This window comes from Pseudopipra pipra, chromosome 13 (genome assembly GCF_036250125.1).
Source record: "Pseudopipra pipra isolate bDixPip1 chromosome 13, bDixPip1.hap1, whole genome shotgun sequence".
NCBI classification, from domain to species: Eukaryota; Metazoa; Chordata; class Aves; order Passeriformes; family Pipridae; genus Pseudopipra; species Pseudopipra pipra.
In genome coordinates, this window is record NC_087561.1 from 7,920,486 (window position 1) to 7,942,196 (window position 21,711).

A 21,711-nucleotide genomic window follows, 5' to 3' on the forward strand; every position below is an offset into this window, starting at 1 on the left:
GCTCACGTGAAAAGCCGCATCCCCGGAGCGCGCAGGGGTGAGGCGGCTCTGCCGGGGCAGCGGCACCGCGCTCGCTCCCCACGGGAGGATGGAGCAGCCTTGTTGCTGACCGCTCCTCAGGCGTAATCTGTTAAACGGGTGTTTGGTGTGTTCTCCTTCCACTGGCTGTGGGATATATAATCTCTACCTTTAGCCGAGGCGTGTGTACATACAGTCGTAACACTGCTGTGCTGCTTCCAGCTGTTTTTCCCCTAAAATGCCTTACAGCTGTAGCTCGTGACTGGCGCTTTAAGCTTGATGAATGCTTAGGCTCGCTATGGATATGATTGTGGCACACAGTGAGGTCCCTGCTTCTGTACTAACTGTGTGATCTTACCGTGTTGAATGTCAACACGTTTACCTTTAGCAGATCTGGGGTTTGCACGTTCTAATTCTGAAATCAGCGGCAAGAACTCCCTCCCTCTTTCTTTATTTGGCTGAAATATATGCTGCCTTTTGAGGCTGTATAGTAACTATCTTAGTGATAGTCATTCATTGATTGTGGTCACAATATCCAGAGGTTGTAGATACCCATCTTGATTGTGCTGATGCTTCTCTGATAATTAACGAGTCAGATACACTGTACTATGGAAATAAATACCAACTGTCCGTGTGGTGGGGCAAGCATCCCAAACATCCACCGTGTCTCTAAATGGTTTTGCAGTAACAAAACCTCACTGCTCCTAATGCCTGTATTTCAGCTGTTAATTGTGGAGCTTAACGTAGAGCAATTTGATATTTGAAATATGGAATTCCTGGTGTTGTAAAGAACACTTTGTGAATCACAAATAGCAAGATAAACTGTAGTAGGGGAAGAGCTATACATCAGAAGGTGAGACACAGCCCAATAGCTTTCCTTCTTTCTTGTCCATAGTTTCTTTTCAAAGCTTATTTTATACATGACTTGCAATGCTGTGGGCTAACTTCAAAATACTTCTTCTCAAATTAAATGCAGTCTTCTTAATAAACTGATTGCTATTTTCTCTGTAGATACCAGATTTTGATGGTATAAAATCACCAGAAGTTTTTAATGTAGTTTTAATACAACTGTGTGTTTTGGGGATTTTGTCTTGTTTTAAAGAACTCAAATCTCTTAACTGCTTGGAGATTTAGGAAGATTTATGGGGGTCGCCCCTTTTTTTTGGTTACATCACAGTTTTGTTTCAAGGAATGATTAGAAGTTTTCTGGTTAACACATTTTTGATAGGTTTTTTCCTCTGAATGTCTGATCTTTAAAAGAAACAAAACAAACAAAAAAAACCCACAAAAAACTGAATTTCATATACTTAAGTAAAAATCCTTTCTTTTAAAGAGAAAAGTTCCTTCTAGTTGCCAAATTTTAAATATTTGAATGACACATACAAATAGTAAAAGAGAAAATTGCAAATTACTTCTCTTAACTTTTCAAGTAGTCAGATGTGAACGTAAATGAACATATTGTATTGATGGCTTATGTGTAAAAAAGCGATTGAAATGTATTCAGAGTTCTATAAAAGCAGTGTCATGTGAGAAAAGCTGTAGCAAAGATCTATTATTACTCATTTGAAGTGGCAATTTAAATGGTAGTTTTTCAAAACTAAAGAAATCACCTGGTTGCTCACACATGTGCTGGTAGTCACGTATGAAGGTATGCAACGTTTTTGCTCTGCAGGAATGGCTTAGGAATAGGTAAATGTTTACTCTCTTCTCTTCATTGGGATAGGAAATTCTGAGGATTGGTGTTGATGTTAATTGGAGCAGGCAGGACATTATTTCAATATGATTCATGAGGTCTAAATGGTATGCATTTAATTTTTAAATGATCTTAATCTGAAAAATGTTACAAAGAATAACGCTGCTTAATTTATCATTATTTCAGGGCTTTGATTGTAGGAAAACAGTCCTCTCCATTTGGCTAGGAGTATTTTTGTTCACATTTTACAGACTGAGAGAACAGTGTGTCCTCTCATTGCTTCAGTTACAATGACTGGCCGTATCTCATAATGACTTTAGTGGGACTAGAATTTAAAATGTTTTAGAGACCAAGTATAAATTGGTGATGGAGCTATATCTGAAATTCAAGAGTTTCTGATTTCTGGTCTGCTACTTGATCTCCTAGATGTGCCCATTGATTATGTTTCACAATGTCATCACAACTGAGTTAATGTTCAACACGGCAGAAGTGTAAAAATGGCAAGTCAAAGAGAGCTCAGTGGCACTGGCTACATCTTGCTACTACCTAATGCTCTGCCTCAGTGTTACTGTGTAGGCAGTCATTTTACCATATACGTAGGGTGAGATAAAGCTGAAAATACTCAGTGCTCGGTGTTGTTCTCTCTTAAAGAGACCCTGAGAGGTCTTAAGAACACGTTATGTTATGACTATCCTTTATGACTTATAGAAATTATACATTGAAAACAAGAATCTAAATAGGTTTTGCTAACAAGAGGCTGTCTTTTCTAAAACCTCTCAGTAAAATATTAAAGAAATCCAAAAACTCAACTCTACAAAAACTTAGTAATTATCCAATGGAGTAATCAATACTGAGAAAACATCAGTTTCTTTCCTACTGTATTTACAGTTTTAACAGAATGTTTCTGAAACCTGATTAAAAGATACTTACTCTACTTCTTTCTTTGTGCTTTTTTAATACTATTTCTCTACTGCAGATTTTAACTTCAGTATGTTGAGTATATTTTTTAAAATAATTATTCCTTCTTTAAGTCTGTTGCACTGAACTGTTTTATTTGAATATTTATATTTAAAATACAAACCCCATATGTATAAGATATTAATCTCCTTGTCTGATGCTACTGTGTAAGGCTGTAGTTGTACTGTTTTCTACTTACCAGTACAGAATTCCCATTTCTGAGTTACAGAAAACAAGCAGTGTATGATTGGAGGCTTTGAGCAACCTATTTAGTTGCTGCTCCCATGGCAGAAGAGTTGGAACTAAGAGATCTTTAAGGTCCCTTCCAACCCAAACCATTCTATCATTTTGTGAAAAGATCACTTCTAGTTGGTTGTATTGTCTATAAGTATATTAAAATTATTGTACTGAATTGGCCTTGGCACTGGCTTGTTGCTTTGGAAGCCTTCACCCAGCAATGCTTGCTGTAGCCTTAATGAGCAATTAAGCACCCTTCCAGTTCAGAGTTAAATAAGCAGTACTGCTTGTTCCACATCATGGATGTGTGTTTTCTGGTTTGCCTGTAAGCTGTTGGCATCTTTGCTGGTTTTGGCAGTTTGTTTCCCTTTATGCAGACAGATGTTTGCTAAGAGTTATGAGGGGTCCATAAACCTTTTTTTTTTTTTTTAAAGACATGGTATTTGGGGTTTGAGATATAAAGTTCTGCATTTTTACAGTGTGTCTGTAAATCCTTACATCTCTGTACGTAATGCTGGGGGTGCAGAAGAGTGTGTTCTGTAACAATGCATCTTTTAAAGAAACATCTTCTACAGGAGAGATCTCTTGTGACATAAGTGGTCATTAATGAAATACTGGCTGCAGTGTGTGCATGTAGTGTGTTTGCCTTATGTACCAAAGAGTTTTGTGTTGGATAGCTACAGAATGTGTTCATATTAGCTACAGAAACTTAGTGAAAATAGAGAAATTCAAGGGTGAAGATTCTTAGATGGCATATGTGAAAGTGACTGCATTGACTTTGTTTTGATTATTGTATCAATAACTTGACTGTTCCTTATAAGGGTCCTGCAATTAAATAATACCATCACTATTTTTTACCTGATAAATCAGGGTGTTAATTAATGTAAACTGAAGTTTTTATGTACTTAATAGAAGAATTTTGCAAGTTCCAGTCATTTCCATGGTAGTGGGTGATGGACTGTTGTACTGGATAGAGGATCCAAACCCAGGAGATGGTTGATTGTCCTCCACTGTGTTTCCTCGTACAAGTGTTCCAATCCTATGGAAATAGGTTCCAAAAGATGGTAGCATCCAATAGCAGATTGGGGAGTTGAGGCTTCCATGTACTGGTTGGAGGAAATGAGACTTTCATGCTCCATTTTTGTAGTATAAGAAAGATTCATGGGGGTGGTGTTGCTCATCTGAAACAACACAGATACCTTTCTTTTGAAAACAAGCAAGTAGACTATTTTTCTCATAACACATTTTTGTCCCAGAGGACACTTTCATATGTGGTGTGATTTAGCCGTGCAGCTCATTTTGTTTCTGAGTACATTTCTTATACAAGGCATTAACCAACGGGGAGGTGTCACCGGGAAAGAAATTAATGCCGAATAAGCATTGCTCATTGTGGGCTTCCTGATGGTCTGGATACAAGCCTTCCTTCTTGTTCCTATAGGCTATCCTCAGCAGGAGTGACTATTGTTCCTCATATACAACTTTACTCTTTCAAATTTTGTCTTTCACATGTGTACTACTAACCATGGAACCTTTTTGACCTCTCAAGACCATAGTGCTTTCCTATAGGCAGGTTCTTCTGGTGCCCCTTTATTACCACACTGTTTCTTCCTCTGAACTACTGTTGTGTTTTTCTGACTTTTTTCTCTGCCCAATTCACCATTTTTCCTGTTCCATTCAGATTCCTTTTTTTTTTTTTTTTTTTGCACAGCTCTGAGCCCTTCCTGTTCACCATATTTGAGAACCATACTTAGAGGTTTTATTCTTTTATAACCACCTCATGTGGTTTATAAACCATAACAATTAAATATCTCTCATCTTCTCAACCTCTGGATTATAGATGCACTTAGGAGCTGACTCAAATTTCTTTTCATTTTCCTCAGTTTCTTCCTCAGCTCTTTCCTCAGAGCTCCCAATTCATGCAAAATTTTGTGTGCTTTTCTGAGGAGCTCTGTATCAGCATGTTGATCCATGTTTAGAGAAATCCAGCTCATTGAAACCCACCCAGTTCTGCTTTCAGCTGCTTTTTCACATCTTTGATCTTACCCATCACCAGCCTCCCCTCGTGGTCTCTCCCAGAGGTAAGCCTTTCTCCACCATCTCTTTGTCCATGTTTTTATCCAGATCTGAATGTGGGAAGGAAATACCACCATTATTGCATTTTTTAATGAGGAAGTTCCATATAACAGGTTCTTCACATTAGGTCAGTGTTGAATTCAGAACTCCATGGTTTTAAGAGCTTTAGTTTATTTCCCTTTCAGTCTTCTTATTAGTGCCTCAGCTGCTACCAGCAAATTCTATCCCACCTCTGTAAAATACAAATCATTATCTTTGATGTAAAGCCCACGCTCTGCCCTCAGCTAGTAAAATAGCATTTAAGTGTATATCTTAATATATTTCTTGTTTGTTTGTATTATTAAGTGCTTTTAAGTGACAGAGATCTGTTTATATACATAATGAGTCATGTTCCTGCTTTTTCTACTTCTTTCTTCTCCTTATGATATACATAGTCAGTTATTTACAAAAGAAATTCCCTATAGTCAGTGTTTGCACCTAGATCTTTCCTAGACCAGGATGAGATGGATTTTTCAGCATGTAGGCTATTTACTTTTATCAGCAGAGATGTCCTGTTTTATTTTTACAAAATAGAATTTTGAATTTTGATCACTGAAGTTTTTAGGTTCCTGCATGGCAACTGCCTTTGGTACAGCACATCTACATTTTTTTTTTTTCTGTGAGTTGTTGTATAACATGCTTCTTGAATTTGTCCCAATAACTTAGTGTCCACAAATGGTGTTCCTTATCTGCACCATGCACTGTCCTGCATGTTTGCTAGAACATGAGAGCTCACCTCTATTTCAGTGTGAATATGGCATTATAGTGCTTGGAGGTTTGTCAACCCATTAGTGGTACTGTGGATTCCCATAAATTCTATACCTTTCAATAAATCATAGTCACCATGGAATAATGATCAATATGGCCAAGGCTGAGATGTTGTTTCAGGGAGTCCTTGTATCTCCTCTTTGGGTCTCCTCTCTTGCGACAGCCAGTGGCACATTCACCATAAAGCAAGATCTTAGGGAGGCGGTGGTTGGTCCTTCATCCTGGAGCCATGTCCTGCCCAGCACAGCCATGCTTCTACCTACATGGAAATATGCCACTGATTTCATCACTGAAGGCACACCGAGTGATTCAGCTGAGGGTTTGGTCCTGATCTGCTTGCTTAACTAGCAATTTGTTTAGGGAATGAGAGAGAAGGGAGATGTCTTTCATGTTTAGCTTGGAGAAGAGGAAACCGAGGGAAGACCTCACTGTGATCTGCAGCTTCCTCACGAAGGGAGGCAGAGGGGGAGGTGCTGATCTCTTCTCTCTGGTGACCAGCGACAGGACCCAAGGGAGCAGTGTGAAGCTGTGTTAGGGGAGGGTTAGGTTGGGTATTACCAAAAGGTTCTTCACTAAGATTATGGTTGGGCACTGGAACAGGCTCCCCAGGGAAGTGGTCACAGCACCAAATCTACCAGAGTTTGAGAAGCATTTGGATATTCTATGATTCTGTGATTTCTGTGATCTGAACTCCTGTAAATGTTGATGGATAGCCATCATTTCTATGACATGCCATGCAATTTTATTGTGTAACTAAAGCAGTTTCTTATCTCTGCAGACAGACTGCAGGGAGAAGTTAATATGAATGTATTGGACTATAATTTAACTGTGCAACCTTTAAATGTTTCATTAACGCACTTTATTTAAAGATGTGTTGTCTTTAGCAATGTTAGGTTAAATTAGCTGCTTAGATTAAGAGATTTAAGTCTGTAAACCACAGACTGTCACCACAAGATATACCAATTGTTTTAACTTCAACAGACTTAAGTTGTCAATTGATAAGTAGTCAATAGTGGGAAGAAATTGCATCTTAATGTTGCTCATATTCAGTTCCTAATATTTTTGTAGTTAATTACGAGTTACAAAATTGAATTTTGGAACCACAAAGCATATATAAGCTGAACTGGTCTGAGCAATTCATACAAAGCTTTCCAGAGTAGCAGCTACAGACCATGAGAAATTGTTTTCTATGTTGACATTGCCATTCCAAACTCAAACCTGTAATGTACACAAGAGATTACTATAAATTACTGTATTGCTATTTTAAGAATTCATTGAGATAATATATCAATGAGGTCAGTGCTATTAGCAATTGTGTTATACTGAGTTTTTTGCTTAGCAAAATTTTGCTTAGCAAATTGCTTTTTTGAGGGTAAGCATGGAAGCTTCAGAGCTTTTTGGTTCTATGTTGTTGGGGGGTTTTTTGTTGGTTTTCTTCTAATAAAAAAGAATGAAGTAGGACTTATCCTATGCTCTCAACTCTAGATAAGAGAAATAACTGTTCAGTCCATATGGTGAAACTAGAGAAAGATGATGGAATTTTCTCGGTTTTTTACTTGTTTGTTTTTGTTTTATGTGCTTTGTTACTGTTATTTTCTCTGTAGAATGCAAATATGGTCCATATTTAAAGACATCATGGAGAGAGACAGGTGGATTTGATATTTTATGTCCAATACTGTCTTAGAATTGTGAATGGAACCAAAACCAAGAATGCTGTGAAGCTTATTTAATGAGCAAATTACTAAGAAATTGGGACAGAGAAACAATACATTGACCGACTAAAAAAAGAAAAAATTCTAAAGAACTCTTTTAAAATTCTCATGGCCCACTTCTAAAGAAGTAACAGTGTTTTGATATCAATAAAGAATTAAGGAAATTGCCAAATTCTGTCCCTCAATTTGCCAGCTTACTAACTTACTTTTTATGGTTTCTTTTCCAAGGGTACAGCGTAGTAATAATTGGCTGGGCTTTTACATGTGCATGAAGTTATTCCCTAGTACAGCTGTAGCAGGTTTTAGTAACTATGATAGAATTTTCAGTGGTGTCTTCCTTCTTCAAAATGAATATCCAACATGATGTATCTTACTATTGTTCTGCTTTCCGTGACTCAAACAATTAACTAAGAAAGAGACATAAATGTGCAAAGTGTAAGTTGGTCTGTATGAATGGAATAAGGGGGAAATTATTTTAAATGGTACTTCTGTTGGAAGGAAAGTAAGATTCTGATGCTGCTTAAGTAAAAAGGAGATATGAGTTATATTCTTATCTTGGCATTTTTATAAGCCTGTTCTTGAGACTCTTCTGTTGCATTTCATGATGAGCAGATTATGCTCAAATGAGCAGATTTCAATCCTCATCCATCTTTGCCTATGGTTGAAACTACATGAATATTAATTCCTTTCAAAAAAAATCTTTACTGGTAGGCTTAACATTCAGTTCATGTAGATGAGGCTAAAGTCTGCCATTGCCATCTAACTTTAGAAAAACTGTATCTGTTTTATTTGTTGATGCTTAAGTGGGTTTTGTTTATTTGCTTGAAAGCCCTCATGTATCTTGAAATTTGATATAACAGGGAAGTCTTTGTGTATAAATTACAGCTGCAGTTAGCATTATGCAACACAGTAATGTCACTGGTATTTAGATTTGACAGGAGAAGTAATTTAGATGCTTCTCTGGTTTTTTCAAATAGCTTGTAGGTGTTACCTGTTCAGTTAATTCACTATATTAAATGCCATTGGATTTACCTTAATGTACCTTTAATAAATTTAAAAGCCTGTTTGAGCAACAAAAAAGCACCAGAAATATAACTTTAGTGGAAATTGAAATATTAATATCAGTGATACAGGGTTAATTGAATGTCAGGAAAAAAATACCATCCAGAGGATGAGAATGCTAACTCCTTTGCTTGTACCTTCTACATTGAGGGTAATTTCAAGATGTTTTAAAAGTTGAAGTGAATCCTAAAATGGTGGGGGAAAATGCATCCTACAACTGCAGTTTGTAACTTAACTGTTGGTGTTATATTTGAACACAAAAATCTGAAAGTCTTTCTTGAATAATAATGAAATGAGGCATAAAAATTAATCTCCGTAAAAAATCCCTGTGGGAAAAAAGAGACAGATGACTTTGTGAAGATCATTCTGGTGTGCAAGGAGATGAGGCCTTTCTCATCTTCCTGTTGCTGAGTAGTCTTTATTTACTTATATAGAGTAAATTTTGGTATTTTTCCATAATTTCTTGAGCCAAGGATGTTTGATTATCCCTGCCCTTTCCATAGAACAGGCACATGAGTTGAGTGCCCTTGTTTCCAGTCTAGCTGGATTCTGATTGCGTGTCATTATATAGCTGGTATTTGCAAAGTTTCTCTGTTAAAGTTCCAATTAGACTGAAAAAAAGGAAAGTTTTTTTCCTTTCATGTTTTCAGAAACAGTTCACTTTTCCACAGCACTAAAGCTTTGTCTGTTCTGTGACTGGATATTGAAAGTTCTGTATTAAACTCAGCTCTTTTCCGTTTTCTCTTGAACTAAAGGAAAGTCAGAAATTAATGTAACAGTTTCATCAGCTGGGAATGAGGATGGGATTTATTTTGGAGAATTGAGATATTGAAGCTTTACATATTCTCTGTTCTGAATATGGAACTTATTTACATGTTGGATTTCTTGATTTCTTTTGATTGGGTTTTGAATGAAGCAGCTTCTGGAGTCCCATTACATGTTTGCCATGTAACCCTTTGTGCTTTGAGGCTTATAACTGTATCTAGAAATGGGAGATGTATAGAAAGTGAGTGATACTGGTGGTCATCTTGCATATATATCCACAGCTGTTACACTAAATGTAGACCATATGCTCAAGTTAATAAAAATAATCAAGGTCCAAGAATTAAAGTTATGTTTATCTCATAATTCTGAGAAGATGAATGCTAAACCGTAGATGTCTATGTTGCTAATTTAAAAACTTAAGTTTTCAGAGACATATGATTATATTGTATTTTATCATTGCTTACTAGTACTGTGCCATAAATCAAGCCAACACAAATAGGACCCTTGAAGTGTTCGTCTCTCCAGTCCCGTTCTTAATTAGTAACCTTTGACATTTCAGTAAAAATCATCATGTTGGATGCTAAATGTACTGTCTCTGTTGTTATCAGATGGAGACAAGTTAAGTTCTCATGTTTAAAAGAAATTACTCAAGGTCAAATACAGGAATGACACGAGAAATGTGTGTTTCCTGCTGCTCCTCCACATGTGCTTGTGTTTGTAGATAAGTAAAGGATATGAAATCTTTCTAGGGTACCAATTCTTTAAGAACTTACAAAGAGAAGCTCTGAGCAAGTGTTTGCAAGCTTTTATTTCATCATAACAGTTGTGGTCAATATGCAAAGCGTTTACAGGACGAGCTGATGTCCGAGGATAGGGATGAAGAACTCAGCTGTGTCAGCTGTGTCAGCTTCTTTAGAGCTTGAAAATTTTGAACCATTTTTGCACAACTGGTGTGGCATCGATACAATGACAAAGTGATAGGGTATGAAGTATAAACACTTCTAGCACGATGTGATGGTGGGCTTCACACCAGAACATGAGAAGCAGCAGTAAATAAAACCATGAGACTTCATATTTTAGTAATGTTTTACTTTATTGATTGGAAATGCAGCATAAAGAAGAGTCACACGTTTTAGGCTAGCAGATCTTTTTCTTTGTTCATCATCTTGCTGATCGATGGTCTGATTTAAAAATAATAAAATGTCTCTGTCATCTGTTTGCAATAGATTGCTTAAATAGTGTGTTCAGCTTTTTTGTTTTGCTTTGCCTTTTTAATAGTGGGGATTACCACACCTAAGGGATAGATGTAGACTTGCAGATTAAATCACAAATGCAATGTAAATGCATCAAAATATTTTGCAAGCATAAGCACTATATCAAAAATATTTTATTGGAAGAATATTAGGATCTGGCATGTACTCCTAAATAAAATAAAGCTATCAAGAGCCCAATATTTTGTATGAAAGGGTATGGTTATAGTATCAGGGTACCCTTAGAAGTTGTCTTTCTTTCTGAATCAAATTGAATGTTAAAAAAAACCACAAAATCTAGATAATTTAATAGTATTATATATCAGCACTTTTCTACATATGAAAAGGAATATGATGCTTTTTGGAGTAGACCTACCTCTAAAAAATAACCCCAACTACGTACATCCTCAAAAGGAAAAACCTCAACCAAGTATCACTCCTCTATTGCATGTTATAACACAGTACAAAAAATCTACTGCCACTGTTTCTCCTAAGAATTTTTAAGGGAAATAAGAGGTGGGAGTGAAAATCATGGATTGAAATCAAAAGGGAAGATGCTCTTCCTAGAGTGTTACTGTTTGGTGTCTCTCCACAGAGACTGCTACCTGTTTCTTTTAATGTGATAGTGTGATACCAGAGAAAAGCTGAGGGTTCAAGACTTGAGATTGTGCATCGTTTAGGGAAGATCTGGGAAGAAAGGATAGGTGAGAAATAAATTAGAAGGGAAGGAAACCAACTGCATTTGTTGGCCAGAACAAAACTGAAGATGCTCAAGGCGACTTGCAAACGGTGCAGAAGGAAGAGGAGAGGTGAGGTGGAGCAGGAGGTTGTAGCTGTGTGACTGGAGCAGTAATAAAAGGCCACGGAGGTTTTGCTGAGGTGTTCCAGGTAGGCTGCGGCAGGAAGGCACATGCTGCCTGCTTCCTGATGTCACTTGTCAGCAAAGTGCTTTTGGCAGATCTGAACAACTCCAAATTTGCCTTGACTGATGTAATCAAACACTGAACTTCTTGTTTAAATATTTGTAGTGACACGTCCATGCTCTCCCACTAGCTCTGAGCTTGCGTTAGATTGCAGCGTGGTCCTGTATAATTAACTTCTTGTATATTTTGTTTATGTGAAATCTCTTGGGAAGATTCATGGCAACAGGGTCAGTAAAAACCTTAACTTGACAGCTTTTCTGGAACTAACATTGAATCATGATATCCATTGATAAATCAATGGTGAGTCACTCCAGCTTGAAGTTGTACCTGTCTGTTCTCTTCTTTAGATGGTTTTGCTTTGTCTTGGATTTTCCACTTGCATTTAGGTGTCACAAATTCTTGTAGGCTTTCAACAAACTGTTTTTTCTGAGAAGTGCTAGGAAACTTGAGGACAAAAGGGAAAGGGAGGGGTTGGGGGGTTTTTTCTTCTTTTGTTCACTGGAACATCATTAGTGGATGTGTGTGTGTGTAAGTATTTTTAGAAAAAACCCTCCTAATAACTTTAGACCTGGGAGGTAGTTAGGAAAGTAATTCCAGTTTTCTAGTGGAAAGGAAAGCAATCTTTTTGGGCTAAAAAGAGGGGGCATTGATGTGTGCACATAACCTGTGTACTCCGGGGTTCAGGTTGCCTTTTATAGAACAAGGCTTGAGATTTCCTGAGTCTCTCTGTTGTGTCCCATTAGAGTTAAAAGTATAAAGGGACGTTGGACATCTTAATGGCCTGAATCTGTGTCAGCAGAGGTTTAGGTTGGATACCAGGAAAAGGTTCTTCACTCAGAGGGTGGTTGGGCTCTGGAACAGGCTCCCCAGGGAAGGGTCACAGCACCAAGCCTGACAGAGTTCAAGGGCTTGCACAGTGCTCTCAGACACATGGTGGGATTCTTGGGGTGTCCTGTGCAGGGCCAGGAGTTGGACTTGTATGATCATTGTGGGTCCTTTCCAACTTGGAATATTCTGTGATTCTATGATCCATCCTCCCCTTAACCACTGAGGGGAAGCTGTGTTTTTGTGTGTGCAGGGGTTTTCTTTGTTTTAAATGCTGTGACCCTCTCCCCAGATTTTTTGTGAAGATCTTAAGAGAGCTGAAGGACAGCAGATCTGTTACCAGCTTTCTGCATTATTGCTTGGAACATGAGTTCATGACTTAATGATAATGGTCCTCAGAAAAAATGTATTAATGAAAATCTGACAAGTGACGAAATTTGAAATACATTAGAAGTGGAAATGAGGGATTTTTCAAATAAAGCCACACTCGAGTAAATATGTTTATCTACTATAAACCGATATGCAGAAACAACTTAAATACTAATTTCCTACACTGAGGATGAGTGAGATCAATTCAAGGCTATTATGCCCTGAATTTGCAGACAGTTCATTGTAATTAAGAAATAAACCTCAAAGTTGTTCTTTCGATTTTTCTCTGATGCCTTGCCTGGGGGTCAAAAATGTGTTCTTGGTGCCTGCTGTCTATAGGCATTAAAAGACTTAAATACCATTGTGCTTATTAAGAGAAGTTGTTTGCATTTGTGCAAAATTCCCCTCCAAAGCTGGTGTTCCAGCATAAAATGGCTGTGGGATTATAAGGCTGTTAATAGATGAGAAAATGACTATATGTACCGTGAAGGTGATTATGACCACAGGAAACTTGCATTAAAATTGCTTTAGGTCATAATTTCATAGTATGGAAACTTTTAGAAGGTTATTTTCTTCAGCTGTTAACAAAACTTGTCTTTTGTTGTGATTTCAGCTCCTGGGGACAAAAATTTAAGTATGGTATCTGCTTTGTCTGCAGAATAAAACAGGAGCTCTTCCCCTGATAGTTATCCTGGGAGCTGAGCATCTTGTTACATTTGAGTAAGAATGCATAGTTCATTCCTGATGGGAAAACAAACTGTCTCTACCACAGCGATTCAAATAGAGTTCTCTGCTAAGTAGTGCTTATTAAAAAACATAATCATTTACAGGAATTACTATTTTAGCCCTTTTAAATGTTTTGATGCGTTTCCTTACATTGGATGAGATTTGGATGTTAAGGGCAGAAAAGGACACTGTTTCAGAAAGATGATGTTTCTGGGGAAGCATACAGCTGAAATTGGACAGTAGATGAGCTGTAGAGGCCTAAGGGCCGATGATAACAGAATTAGTAGAAACAAACATTTGTTGTTTCCTGTTTGCTGAAATAACTCATCTGTTTTGGGGAATATGTAGATGATACTCCCTGAAGTGTAATTTATTGTGTCCATTTTCTGAGCATTCCCAGATTATATCCAAATTCACTTTTACCCTTCCAGTATACATAGTTAATGGGGGAAATAAAGCAGCACTGTTTTATCTGCCTCTGCTCCTTGGTCTTAGAAGTCTGTGGGAGAAGTTCCACTCACCCTTGAAGATGCATTGCTCTCTCTCCAATGCAGGACTGTTCTTCCCTCTTGGTGTCTGTTTCTCCTATCCTGTTCTTCCCTCCCTTCACACACTCACTGGTGATGTTTGGGAAGATCCCTTAAGTCCTCTTAGTTGGATAGCTGGCATTGGCAGAATAAAATAGCTCTAAATAGAGAGTCATACAATGACCCAATAGAGGGTTATACAATGATAAGGTGAATGACTGAGATTTAAAGCCCCTTTTCTGAATGAATTTTGAAGGTAAGGTTTATCTGCAGAGTTCTCGAGGCAATGGACTTTTGGGCTATTATTCTTATGTATAAGAATGTTGATATATTTTTCAGCTTTGGATAAGAGGAAAAAATATGTATTTGTAGCCTTCAGCTATGGAGTGGTAACTTGTCTGGGAGGTAAACTAAGAAACAGCCCTTAATTTCTGCAGGCCTTATTATCACATTTGTTTATATGTGGAACATATTGCAGCTCACAGCTAACACATTCCTTTAATTGTTTTTTAAAAAAATTAATTAACTATCTTTAAAATTATGCAAGAGAAAAACTGTGTTGTGTTTTGAGGGTCACTAACACAACTCACACGATTTTTCTTCAGCACCTATTATTTTTTGTGCTATGCAGAAAATACTTTCTACTTCTTCAGCAGAGGGAGTATCCAACAGGAAATGCTGGTTGCATACCTGTGCCATCCTCAACAGAATCTGTTGTTTTTTCCCAGCTTACTATTTTTACTGTTTATGAAATCATTCATGTAGTTAATTTGAAAAAAAATAATGCTAGCTGCTTTGTTTTATGCATTGATGGGATTTGCAGTTCTGAGATTTGCCCCACTACCTCTACCTACTGTTTGCTAGACATACACCATTATTTGTGATTTGTCTCATCTGTCTCATTTGTCTCATCCTGTTGGTATTTACAAATAGGGATGGGATTCCCTTTTCCTTGCTACTTACTAGAGAGCCAGGCTGCTTTCTTAACAGTAATATTATGTCTTTCCATCTGTGGCAACTTTGCTTTGATAAGCTCAGTGTTCTTTATTAATGCTAATGAGTTGTTGAGTGCTCAGCGTTTGAATTTGTTGCCAGTCAAATTGTCATGTGCAAGTTACTTATGCAAGGCCTAAGACACCAAGAAGTCAGTGGGAATCAGGCACCTATGGGCCTTAGAAATCAATTATTTTAAATGCTTTATTTATTTCAGAGAGGTCTAGGAAAGTCTTCAAACATACCCTGTGACTAAAAAGACAGGAGTTAACTTTCCTATTGATAGAAAGGTTTCACAGTGGAAGACCAGTGAAGTCTGTAAAACTTCTCTCTCTAGTTCTTTCTCATGTATAAAGAAGTATCTATTTCAGTATTCAAACAGCATATCCACAGACTGAATATACTGATATTAAATAGTGAAAATTAGTGATCATAAAATGAAACTGTGTGTACTTCAGTATACTTAATGTGAGTCATATAGGTGGCATTGGTACTGAATCAAGTGCAGTATTACTGTGAAATGATTGATATGTTACTTTTATAACAACATAACAGCTGAAGTGATTTTTCAGCATCATTTGGAAATGGATAGAGACTTTATTTTCGGTTGTCATAATATTCCGCTTTAAAATAAATGTACAACCCAACAATGATAAATGCAATTTATACTCTCTTTTGAAAGCTTGGCATTATTTTTGTATTGCGTGTGCTCTAAGCTCTGTCATAAAACTGAAGTTTTACTTACTTTATACTTGGCCTCTTAATTTGGGCAGTCTTTTGTGTTGAGCAGTACAGTTTGGTGGTTTCTAGGAATACTGGCTAATGCCACGTTATGTTGGGTGTCTGACTTCTAATAGTCTGTTTTGTGTTTTACTGAGTCCTAGTATCACTAAGAATCATTAGCTGTAAATCCAGACATTAATTGAAACCTAGAGACTTTAGTTTTGGTCTCTGTAACTCTCGGAAATGTTGCCCAAGGTATTTGCCTGGTATCCTTGTAAAATGGGGCATAGGCAAACCAGCACAAAAGGTGGTTAAGACCAACAGAGATGAACAATTCCTTCGTTTGGTCTACACTGACAGTTTTTTAGTGATACCTTTGTTAGCTCTTTTTGCAGACTCCAGAGAGGTCAATATAACTGTTGTTCTGAAAGTAAGCTCTTCAACTTGAGCTTGTGAGCAGAGGGGAACTTCATATATAGGAAAAAAACATCAAGGTTGTCAGAGAACACCAGTGCTGCCGTTGCTCCAGGTAGCCTGGCAGGATGGAAGACAGCTACCATGGACAGTGTATCTGAGGAGAGAGTGGATACATTTCTCTACACCAAATAAATGAGAGCTTAGGAATTGTCATTTTCCCCCAGGGTGCAGCTGTTTCCTGTGAGTTTCTTTTCCCCTCCTGTATTTGCTGTTATAGTGATTGGGTAGATATTTGGGTGACATGGAAGGAAAGTTGTTTTACTTTTCCTGCTCCCTCACGCAAATCTCATTTTTTGATTCTTTCAGTGGAGATAATCTAGTCCATAGTCCATTCTGAGTCTCTCTTTTCAACTCTGAAGGCTGAAATTTTTGCAAAACAAGAGTTCTTCATATGGGCTTTCATTCAAATTTCCTGATTTTAGTGGAAAAAGAATGTAACAGACCTCTTTTAGGCTGCAAAAAAACACAAAAAGTTTTATATACATTTTGGTGTAAGACTTACTTTTTCCTGACATGGAGAAAGGATTCATTTACATGAATCTGTGGTTTAAACAGGAGAGAGAATTTGCTTATCAAACTTTCATTACTCTTTGCACGTTAGAACTGAAATGTATGAACACAAATGCAAAGAGTTTGTCATCTTTTAAATTTGTTAAAATGTTACTAAAGTAGTAAATATTTGGTTCTGTTTTCTGGCAGACTGGAGGCAGACAGTGAATGCCTTCTAATTAGTAAAAGCCCTCCTACAAAACTGTAAAAGGTATTCTCAGTCTTTATCAGCTTTCAGTTTTACATTATGCAAGTGACAATGGCCCACGTTCTCATCAGCCTCCTGCTTGTTTGCTTATAAGCCTCTCTCAGCTCATGTTCCTTTCCATTTTGTGTGAGCAATAATACCTGTTTTTCTGAAAGGACATTCCTTGTATTTTATTTTTTTTTCACACTTGGTGTTTGTTTCAGGTTTTGTTTCATAAATTCAGTTAAAGGCAAGATTAGCTTTGTAGTGAATCTCCCTCTTCCTCCCAACATTTGGTTTGTTGTTGGTTTTTTTACCTACACTGTAAACATTAAGAGCAGTTTTATGTGGTGTTTCATGGATGGAAGTGTTAGGATTCATACAGCAATTCCTGTTTTCTTCGTGCACGTGTTAGATGCTAAAATTTTGACTTACTGCTTAGTCTGCTACTACTACAGCAGTAGTAGACCTCAACAACAATTATAGTTTGAATATTAGTCTTAAAGTCAGGGAAAATATTTGGGTACTTTGATCTGATGAAGAACAAAGTCTCCAAAATGTGTTTTCCTAAGATATTGCAAGCAGCTGCTTTTGTTCTGTCTCTGTGTTCAGGACGTTTTCTTTTCATGGCACTGGATTACCCACATGGAAAGAGTTCTGAGGCGTGAATAAATCCACTTGCCTGCTCATTCACAAACAGACCTGCACACACACACAAGTAATGTGCAGGTATGGACCAGTTAGGCTGGACAGGGCTCTGAGCAAACTGTTCTAGCTGAAGGTGTCCCTGCTCCTTGCAGCAGGGTTGGACTGGATGAGCTTTAAAGGTCCCTTCCGATCCAAAACATTCTGTCATCTTTTACAAGCTACCTGCATTTAACTATTTCATGTCAAAGCTGATGAAAAGACGCGGTGAAACAATGTTAAAAAACCACAAACAAACAACCTCTTGTTCTGTAACTAATCCCGCAGTATGAATAAATTATGACTAAATGAAATCCCAGTGCTGTTTATTAGTGTTTGTGTAGAACTCTTGAGAAGGACTGGAAATGTGGCAGTAGTGTTGTGACTGTTCCTTAGATATGCTGCCAGCTCTGTCCCGGAGCTCTGGTTAAGTGAAACACCCAAATATGAAAATTCAGTCTTGAATGGCTGAGCTGTGTTATATTGTATTGAATTTTATCTTTAAAAATGAACTTATTGAAAAGTTATAAATATGGTGCTGCATAAGACCCTAATACTCTAGCGGTTTTAGAGAGAGATTTAGAACTGTTTGCTTTTAGAGAGGAAAATATTGTGACAGCTGTGCTTAAACATGTTTTATGTGCTTAAAAATTTTTAAGGCAGAGTTAGAGTGGAAAAAAACGAGAGATGCATGAAACCAGCATTTGGAAATTAGTTCAGAGGAAACTGAGACAGCTCTTTGAAGCTGTATAGATGTAAATCAAACATTGCCCAAGACCAAGACTCTTCTGTCTTTCCTGTAATTATTTTCGAATTCCAAATTTATTAGCTTTATTTTTCTAAGAGTAGACAGACTTTGTGTATGTATGCAGACTTGTATACATGTGGTGCTTTCAAGCCTTTCAAGTGTTTGTGTGTCAAATTGTACTAAAATGTCACTTTCCACCCCTCCTCCCCCAACTTCCACCTGACAAAACATGCACAGTATAAATACCTTGTCCTTTGTCAATATTTGCAGCTGGCCTTTAAGCGACGAAGTGAGAGTAACTGATGATCATTTGTCTCTGGTGAATTCCTCTTTTTCTCTCGGGGTGGAAATGTCTCATTAATAGAAACAATAAAAAATGGCATTACTTGCAATAAAATGCTCAGTATTTCAGGGCTGTGTACTAAAAACTCTGTCTCTGCTCCCCCTGCATTAGTTTTCAGCTTTTGTTTTAGTTTCTAACTCAGTCTTGAAAAGCATTATCCCTGCCCACGTTTATGCAGAGAAGAGACCCATGAAACCTGTATCACCCCTCAGTAATTGGTGGGAAGACCTGGTAATTGCTTCATTTTGTAGATATCTTCCCACACAGAGTCTGAATCCTTTCTTCCATTGAGCCTGAGAATCTGCTTTGTCCATTGGTTTTTTTTCTTTTAAGTTTGTATTGCAACTTTGTATGCAAAGACCAGTGGTAAGTCTTGAGCACTATCCAGAAAGTTGAAATGAAAGGAAAATGAATTACAGAAGTTGCAGACTTTGAAGAAACAATTTTCTCCACCTTTCAGTGAAAAACATAATCACATACTGTTCATGTTATCATAAAAATTCCAAATTCTAGCTTTTTTGTGATTCAGCCATAATAATATATTACCCAACCAATTCATGACTGTTTGAGTGTAGTACCCAGGGATCAGGAGTGAAGAAGGTGCCTTTTCTTCACTGCTGGCTCTCAGGAGTGCAGAATGAACAACAGAGAGCACGTTTGAAACCCACACGCCTTCAGAGTTTGTCAGATACACCAAGTAATTTGTCTCTGTTCTGATACTTCTTGTATAAGTCATGGGATGTTTTCCTTTTTTTGCCTGTGTTCATCTGTAGGACCACTATTACATTTGTATCCTAGATGGGGACGTTGCCAAGTCGAGCTGTTTCTCAGCTGGTGAAGGGTTTCTTTGGCAGCTGTGTGACTTCTTGCTTGCAGCCATGTGGAAATCTAGGACTGCACACGGTGTATGTGGAAAACAGAGCATATTGTAATGAAAATGGAGTTTGTTTCTCCATCATTCCACATAGTGGAATGCCTTATAGGATAAGGTGAACCATGATTTCTGGCATGAAGCTGTGGTGCCTCAGATCTGCAGGTGTTCAAAGTCTTGTGCAGAAGCAATAGTTGCTTTTGATGCAAGAGCGTAATTTTTAATGAAATCTTGCTGGCTATAGTATCAAATAGCTGAAATGCACTTGTACATTAGATATTCCTGTTTTCTTATCCAGAGTAGAATTTTTCTTCTGCCTGTCACCTACAGCTGGACTATGCAAACTAGACAAACTTTTCAGAATATTTGAAAATGTGAGTCAACTACCTGGAGGAATAGATGTTTGATCAAGACCATCACAAGTCTAAAATACACTGACATGTAAGTCCACTGAACGCAAGATGATTGTGAGGAGCCTTAACAGAACTATTATCCAAGTAAGCTCATTTGCTAGTACATAATTGTCAGATCTGCTGGAATAAAGGATTATTAATTCAGTTTTTCCAGCTAAAAATATTTTCATAAGAAAATGTCAATTTTATTTCTCTTGGACACTATCCTAGAAAGGCTTGAACAATGCCACTGCTTGGGGTTTTTTTTCTGTGTTGTGATACATAAACATATGATGCTATGGGCATAGAATATTACTTTTAATGTTCAAATCAGGAAAAGTAGATACCACATAGATACTGATGGCAATTGAACAAAGGACAAAAATATGTTTTCTTGCTTTTATTAGAGGCTGTGAAATTTTTTCGTTTCCTTTAGACTCATCCAACTTGACATGGTTGTAAAAGTACAAAACAAGGGTATGTGGCCCAGAGAAATTAAGAGTCAGGGTAGTATCCTGCATGAATAGTCTTAAAGATGTAGTAAACATAATTGGTGATTCAATAGCAATTATTTGGTAAACTGTCAGACTTTGTTTAATGACCATCTTTTCCCTTCATGTTGAAGGGAATCATACAAAAGAAGTTTAAACCATGAGTTCTTTGCATTTAGTTGATAATAATCTGTTTATTATATATGTTGTATATACACTTGTATACATATACATGTTTGTTTGAAAGTATATTGCACATGTGAACTTTGCTCTGTATATATATTTTTTTCTGGTATCTTTCTGAAATAGGTTGGTACTCTCTTCTTCTTTTGAGGGTAAATGCTGTGTACTGTGCTGAATGTAACACTTGCTTAGCTTTTTGTAGGTTCATATCTAGAAGGAGAAGAGCTCAATACAGGTTAACCATTTTTAGTTTTCGTTCTTTAAAGACAAAAGAATTATAGGTGACTTCCTGAAGATTCTGTCTTATCCACTGTTATGTCTGAGATAACAGATCTTCTCTCTATGATCTTTTATTCATCATGAAAATACCCTGGAGCAGTCCAAGTTTCTTCCTGTAGTCTCCTGGGTATCCTTGCTCTTTTGTTCTTTATCTGTCTTGGCCCTGACTTGCCAGATGTGACAGTAGTTTCTGTGGCTGGTCTGAATGCATGTGCTTGACAAGCTGGCCAAAGAGAAGGGGTAGGTGTGAAATACCTGACTCCTTTCTCCCAGTGAGAACTCTGGGTACATTTATCTTGCGTCCAGTTCTGGACATATGATAAAGCACTTTCAGCTTCAAACCTTTTGAATAATTTTAACCATATGTCACTAAATAATCTTATAATCATGAGACAGAGACAAGGGAGGACTGGGATGATGGAGTAATACACTCCTGCCAGTCTCCATTTATTTGTGTAAATTATTACCCTGGTTTGGTGTCTGATAAGAACATGAGGAATATCTGGTGGCCAATATGAATGACAAACCTCTAAATGCAAAATGTGAGTGCTCATGGGATAAGATTAACTAAAATTTGGGCAGGGGGTGAGATGATGTGTTCATTTGCTGTCTTTATTGTAGGCTAAACTCTATAGAGATTAAGTCATCATAAAAAAAAAATTTACTGTTAGTTCTACTAACTACTAATTGCAATTTGTATACTTTCCATTGGTGAAGGTGTAAAATCTTAGTCAAGTAACATTAAGGAGAAAAAAAGGACAGTTTCCCTTTTAAGGAGCTTGCACAAGTGATTAACATAGTTTTACTGAGTGACTTAATTTTGACTGGTTTAGGTTTTCAAGGTCTT

At 37.3% G+C, this 21,711-nt stretch overlaps 1 protein-coding gene across 7 annotated transcripts in view; it reads left to right on the forward strand.

The window, feature by feature from the left end:
• The window catches only part of TENM1 (teneurin transmembrane protein 1), a 755,935-nt gene that overhangs the window by 445,906 nt on the left and 288,318 nt on the right, over window positions 1-21,711 (forward strand). The window lies entirely within an intron of this gene.